General features: G+C 53.6%; 1 long non-coding RNA gene across 1 annotated transcript; it reads left to right on the forward strand.

The window, feature by feature from the left end:
- The first annotated feature begins 2,068 nt into the window (after positions 1–2,068).
- On the forward strand, positions 2,069–5,886 carry LOC106150208. The gene is made up of 3 exons (XR_001236875.1): positions 2,069–2,172; positions 3,933–4,092; positions 5,624–5,886. It is a non-coding gene; the product is annotated as an uncharacterized LOC106150208 (long non-coding RNA).
- Positions 5,887–7,281: the final 1,395 nt, after the last annotated feature.

Here is a 7,281-nt window from a genome sequence, read left to right on the forward strand (position 1 = left end):
TCAGGGACTGATATAAACAAAAAGCCGAGGCAGGGTTGGGGCGGAGCCGGGGTGTGGTTGGCTTTAAGTTGGGGTCGTCGCAGGAGTGCTGAGTGTTCCTCAACCTGAGCCGGATGTCTGGAAGAAGAGGCTTGGGGACCCGCTGCTGGGGGCCCAGACTGCAGCTGGTTGATTTTGGGGATCTGTGCAGGGCAGAGGGAGAGGAACAGCTGGTCTGCGGGGAGGCGGCGTACAGGGCCTTTGCTGGCCTGCAGTCTTAATTTCTAAGGGGGAAATGTGGCCGGGGTCCCATCACCTGAGCTCACTGCATTTCTGGGGTCGGGCCTGCGGCTGCACCTGAGCCTGCTCTAGACTCAGTCCACACTCGCAGTCTGCACAACCTCGCCCAGGACTCGCTTTCTGACGCACGTGCGGTGGGCCTGGTTTTGATGTTATCTCCAGCCCTGCATGGAACATCTGCATTTACTCATTTCCCTATCCTGTCTGTCTATCCTGTCTGTCGGCTCTTATCAGGCCATCTGCCTGACTGCAGGCTTCCTCAGGGACAGATGACTGGGTTTGCCAGTCAGTTGAATTAAGCCTGATCCTTTCAAAAGGTCAAAAAACCCCGTGGGTACCCAGGGTAAGAGCAGGGATCCACACCCATAGCTTCAGGAGTTAACTTCTAGCCTCAGCTGTACAGTTAAACCCCACTGTGAGCCTGTTTCCCCATCTGTAAAACAATATGCATGGAGCAAGATCTGTGACTTGCAAATGACTTTAAAATACCAGTCGGATCTATGGATCTCTCCAGAACAATGACTGGGGGCAGGACATTTTGCATGTGATTGGAGAAGTGGGGTTACAGATCCTCAGGCTTCTCCCAGCTCTGATAATGGGATTTTCTTTTCTTTTTTTTTTTTTTTTGTCTTTTGAGACAGGGTCTCGCTTGCAGTTCAGGCTGACCTTGAGCTCACTTTGTAGCCCAGGCTGGCCTGGAACTGGAAACGATCCTCCTGCCCCAGCCTCCCAAGTGCTGGGATTACAGGTGTGTGCCACCACGCCTGGCTTGGATTTTCTGTGTCCCAATTGTACTAGTGGCCCGAGGACGCTCCAACTCTCTGGAGAGAGACTAGTTTTAATCCCTGAGTGGGTGATTTAGGATTTATGGTCAGGTTCTGAAAATGTCCCTCAGCCTCCAGGCCTGGACTTGGGGGTGTGAGAGAGAAGGGGTGGCCCCTGGATGAGGCCAGCTGCTCCCACACGGGGAGGTGGCGCGGCCATCAGGTGAGCGGTGGGGAAAAGGGGGGGAGGGGCTGTGCCACAGGCGCACGGGGGAGCTGCAGGCAGCACAGGAACACGGCGCCTGCTCTGGGCGGACTCTGCTGGCACTCAGGGAACGGGGAGAGCCTCCCCGCTGAGTCGGGAGGTTGTCTCCCCAACCCCACGATGGCGGATCTGGAAGATGGGGGTGGCCTCGGGCCAAAGCGGGCACCACCCTTTCTCACCAGGCAGTGCCTCTCTGCACGTCCACACCCAGTGCCTCGCTGGCAGGGGCTGTAACCTGAGCCCTGGGTGCCCGGAAGGGGGAGACCCACCCTGTCCTCTCCGGTCGTCTCCCCAGCTCCCTTCACACCCCAAGGCTCTCTCAGCACCAGCCCAGGGAAGAAAGGGTGCTCGCTGGCTAGCAGTGGGCTCAGGACCGCCGAGGATTAGGGCCCCATGACAGGTTGTCAGTGTCTCGGAGGACAGCTCCCTAATCCCCAGCACCCCGAGCTGCAGTGCCCTTTGATCCAGCTTCTGAAAGCTTGATTAGAGATACAGCCCATGTTTCCATAAAGGGGAGAATGATTGTTTCCAACCCAGACAAAGGACTCTTTGTGCAGCACTGGGACCCGCGCCTCAGGAGCCTCTGTGGGGGAGAGGAGGACGCCCCGCCCGCTGGGCAGGGCCCCGCCGGGCAGGGCAGCTGCCTGGCTCCCACCGAGCTGCTAGGAAGGGCAAAGGGCACTTGTGACGACTGTTCCCCGCCCAGGGCCACACCCAGCTCCGAGGGGGGGGAGGGGCTCCCTTCGGAATTGCTCCAGCCTTGAGCTCCAAATGCAGTCCTTATCCCTGTTAGGACCGACCTTGGGGTACCCCACCCCCGCCCCCGCCCCGGCTTTGCAGGAAGGGCCAACTCCTCATTGCCAGGTATCCACAGCTGAGCACACAGGTATCGGGCAGGGAGAGGAATCTGGAGCTCAGAGGGGGAGTCGGAGCTTGAGCACGGGGGAGCAGGAATGAAGAGGCCCAGGGAGGAGGAGGAGGAGGCAGCTGGGGATGCAACACCATCTGCCCAGCCAGGAGCCGCCCTGTCCTGAGCCTGCTGGCCTGGGGCCTGGCCACCCAGCACCTCAGATTTGCAAAGCAAAGCAGGCTGTTGTGGAGGTGACAGTTTCGCTCCCCTCGCAGAGCGAGGGAGAGGCCTCTGGACTGGTGGGGCTTGAGCCCAACCCCAGCTACACTCACTGCACATTTGTTAGTTAAATCCAGCCCTGGGCTCCCTACCAGGGCATCCATCTGCACACACAGGTGAGGAGCCTGGGAGCAGCCCCAGACTGGGGACCCTGAGCAATTCAGGGGGACCAGAGCCAGGCTTGGTTCTCTCCTCTGGAGACTGAATGGCTATTATTTATTTATCTTTTTTATTTTTTGTTTTTTTCCAGTACCGGAAATCGAACTCACAACCTTGCACTTGCCAGGCAGGTGCTGTGCCACTGAGCTAAATCCCCAACCCCTTATTTATTTATCTTTTGAGACAGGGTCTCGCTGTATAGCCCAGTCTGGCCTTGAATTCTATAGTGATCTTCAGCCTCCTGCCTCAGCCTCCCGAGTGCTGGGATTACAGGCCCAAGCCACCTTGCACAGCTGGAATGGCTCATTTTGAGGGAAGGAGAAAGTGTTAAATGCCCACTCCACAAACATTGCCATTACCATCTCTTCCTGATAGTGCAAAGCCCAATTTATTTCTCACCTTGGTGGGGAAGATGCTAGCTCCCCAGGGTAAGAATTGGAAGTTTGGTTTAAAATTGGCCTTTCAATCCTAGCACTCAAGAGGCTGAGGCAAGAGGATCACCATGAGTTTGAGGCCAGCCTGGGCTACATAATAAATTTAAAGGACACCCTGTACTACATAGTAGCGAGACCCTGCCTCAAAAATAAAATAAAATAAAGTAGGCCTAGCTGGGCATAGTAGTGTATGCCTGTAATCCCAGCACTAGGGAGGCTGAGAAAGGAGGATTGCTGTGGGTTCGAGGCTAGTGTGGGATACATAATAAGTTCAAGACCAGCTTGGGCTACATAGAAAGACCCCATCTCAAAAAACAAAACAACAACAAATGAGCCTTTCTTGCAAGGTTGGGTGGTGCATGCCTGGGAGGCTGAGACAGGAAGATCACAGTTTCAAGTCCAGCCTGGGCAATTTATCGACTTAGCAAGGCCATCTCAAAATAAAAAAGGGGGTTGGGGATATAACTCAGTGTGAAAGCTCAATCCCCGGTAACACATATACCACACTCTACTAAGATGAATAGATATAAAAAAAAAAGACAGGCCTTCATGTGGCTGGTGCTTTGATTAAGATTGGGTGAAGATCATGATATAACTGGGATCAGAGCAAACAGCTAGGGATTCATTCCAAAACCACTGAGGGGGGCAACAGCTAGGGAGGCCACCTTGAAAAGGCTGGTGGGCCTTGGGAAGTTCCTGAGGCAAATGCTCAACTCTTTTGTTCTTTTGTCTATTTGAGACAGGGTCTTGGTACCCGGTTCAGGCTGGCCTTGAGCCCACTTTGTAGCCCAGGCTGGCCTGGAACTCACAACGATCCTCCTGCCTCAGCCTCCCGAGTGCTGGGATTACAGGCATGCACCACCACGCCCGGCTGTGCTTAAATTTTTTTTTTTTGGTACCAGGACTCGAACTCATGATCCCAGTCTTGCCAGGCAAGCGCTTATGCTGCTGAGCTACATCCCCGGCCCCTGTGCTCCAATCTTGTACCTGAGCAGCAGTCCACCCAGATGCTGGTCATGCCAGAGTCAGGTCGTGTAAATGGAGCCATGGGCTGTGGCCCGGGTAGGTAGCTGGTGGCTTTTGTGTGCTTCGGGGTGTGAAGGGAGCTGCTCTCAGTGTGGGCTGGGGAGCCTGTGGCCCCACTGAACACTGCTCAGGATGTGGGGTGGACGAGGAGCAACCTTTGCTTGGAGAATGAGGGAGAAGAACTCCATCTGACCCCAGGAGAGGCCAAGGCCTGGGCCCGTGGGCTGGAAACCAGGCCTGCGGGTGCCAAACAGGTCCCTGCCCATGGAAACGGGCTCTGTTGACTTTGGCAGCCCCACCCCAAGCCTCTCCTAACCCAGAAGGGTTTGAAACTGACACTAGGCCCCGCGGGGGGGCTGGAGATCTTCCCAGGCCCGTCCTGAGCAGGCCGGCTGCGGCAGGCTGGTGTCCGGACAGAGGAGGGTGGCTGCTCCGGGGTCCCTGGCAGCTGTGCCCAGCGGGCAGAGGCCAGGGCTGGGGACATCAGGATTGGATGAATGGCCCCTTGGTTTCAGACTGAAAACTCAGGGAGAGAAGGCAGGGGAGAGAATAGAAGGGTTTGGCAGATGAACTACCAACCTGTGGACTCCCACAGTGTGCCTACAAGGAGCAGAAATCTAGGTATGCACTAACTGGTCATTGCAGCTCATCGCTTGTAGATAAACACCAGGCATGAAGCGCTTCCACGACTGAACAGACAGACGGCAAGGAACTCACACGCATGTAATCTCAGCACTTGGGAGGCTGAGGCAGGAGCGTCATAAGTTCAAGGCCAGCCTCAACTGCACAGTGAGACTCTGTCTCAAAGAAAAAAAAAAAGGACTTCAAAGTTAAGGCTGCCCCACCTGGCAGCATCCTCTTGGGCTGTAGAGACATCTCAGGGTTCCTGCCAAAGCCAAGAGGGAGACTCAGGTCAAGCCTGCCCTGGCTGAAGGGAGGAAGAGAAAAAGACACTGAAAAGGGGCTCAGATCAGACTTCGAGGCAGAGAGCGTGCGCGTGCGCGTGCGCGTGCGCGAGCATCCGTGGCTTTCTGTTTGCGGTGCCGGCTCTGGAACCAGGGCCTGGCGCCCTCTAAACCAGCGCTTTAACTGCTGAGCTCCGCCCCCAGCCCCTGACGCCCCAGTCTGTACAAGTTGCGGTCGTATCTCCCGGCCCTTGGCAGAAAGAGACTGGAGCAGGTAGAACAGAGACCTAGGGAGCCAGAGGAGGGCAGAGAAGAGGGGGAGGGCGCGGGTGCGGAGCTGGACTGCGTCTTCCCGCGGAGAGAGGGGAACGGGGAGATAGGACAGCGGCGAGGGCGGAGCCTGACACGGCTGAGACAGATCTTTGTTCTCTGGGCCAGCTGCCACTTCTTGTCACCATGGAGATGGGTGGCCTAGGACTGTATGTCCAGCTTCTTCTGCCCATGGGCAGCCTTCTGGCCAAGATTCAGCTTTGTCACAGGCCGAGGGACATGGGGACTGGATGGGTCAGAAGGGCTGGATGCGGGTCAGGCAGGGCCTTAGGTCCCTGGGGCTCTAGGATTTGAAGGGTTTCTGTTTGGTGACAGTGACTTTTTATTTTCAGGCTTCTGGACTGAAAGAAGTAAAATGCCTAAATCCCTGAGAGTGGTGCGGCAGGCTTGAGATCTCAGAACTCAGGAGGCTGAGGCCGGAGGATCACCAAGACTTCGAGAGTTCGAGGCCAGCCGGGACTACATAGTGAGACCCTGTCTCAAAAACAAACAAACAAAAAACGATAAAAATATAACCCCTACATCCTACAAGAAGAGCCAGATTTGTTTTGTTTTGTTTTAGTACTGGTGATTGAACTCAGGGCTTTTGCCTGCCCGAAATATCTAGGTTTTTTTTTTTTTTTTTTTTTGAGACAGAGTCTTGCTAAATGGCAAAGTTGCCCAGGCTGGGCTCAAATTTGTGATCCTCCTGCCTCAGCCTCCCAGAGTTCTGGGATTACAGGCATAAATCACCACACCTGGTTTATTTTTTCTCTTTTGAGGCAGAATCTTACTAAATTGCCTAGAATGGCCTAAAATGTGGTGTTACAGGCAAGTGGCAAGGTAAATATTCTTGTACTCATTTCACAAATGAAACAGTCCCAGAAATGTCAGGTGTTTTTCTCACTGGATTTAGGGTTCCTTTCAAGGCCATCAGTCCTAGCTGCATGTGGTGACACCCAAGTGTAATGCCAGCACTCTGGAAGGCTGAGGCAGGAGGATTCCAAATTTAAACCAAGCCTAGGCAATTTAGTGAGACCCTGTCTCAGAATTTAAAAAAAATTGAAAGGGGTTGGGATTTGACTTGATGTGAAGACACTAGATTCAACCTTCGGGACTGCAACAGCAAAGCAAACAATCACCAAGAGGTCAGTCCTGATGGGGCTGAGCCTTGAACATTGTGCTCTGGAAGAAGGCCACACCCAGAAGGTCAGATGTCAGGTAAAGGTCAGCTCCTTAGAGCGTGAGCTCACTTCTCAGCAGCCTGAGCCCTCAAGCTCCTGCCCTTTGCAAATTCCTGATCTAAGAGCTGGGTACAGGGCACTGCCTGTGGTCCCAGCCGCTAGGGGATGAGGCAGGGGATCCAGCCCAGGAGCTGGCGATTGTCCTGTTTCAGAAAAGAAGAAAAAGAAAAAGGAAAGATAAAAGAACATTCTTAGCCGGGCGTGGTGACACACGCCTGTAATCTCAGCACTTGGGAGGCTGCCAGGAGGATCGTTGCAAGTTTGAAACCAGCCTGGGCTATAGAGTGAGTTCAAGACCAGCCTGAACTGCATAGCGAGACCCTGTCTCAAAAAAAGAGAAATAAATAAATAAAAGAACATTCTTCGTTGAGTGTGATGGTACACACCTGTGGTCCCAACACCTGGGAGGCTGAGGCAGGAGGACTGCCACAAGTTTAAGACCAGTCTGGGCAACATAGTGAGTTCAAGGCCAGCTTAAACTACACAGCAGGACCCTGTCACAAAAAAACAAACGAACAAACAAACAGAAAAAAAAAAAAAAAAGAAAATTCTTGCTCTAGGGCTGAGGGAGTAGCTCAGTAGTAGAGCTTGTACTTAGCATGTGGGAGAAGCTGGATTCAATTCCAGGCACCACTAAATAAATGAATAACTAAATCCTCTTGCTTTCTTTCATTTGTTTGTTTGTTTTTTGTTTTTTGTTTTTTTTTTGAGACAGAGCCTCATTCTATTTTTTTTTGGTTTTTCTCCGGTACCGGGAACCGAACTCA

The sequence above is a fragment of the Chinchilla lanigera genome, unplaced genomic scaffold (assembly GCF_000276665.1).
Source record: "Chinchilla lanigera isolate Chin_1 unplaced genomic scaffold, ChiLan1.0 scaffold00005, whole genome shotgun sequence".
Lineage (NCBI taxonomy): Eukaryota > Metazoa > Chordata > Mammalia > Rodentia > Chinchillidae > Chinchilla > Chinchilla lanigera.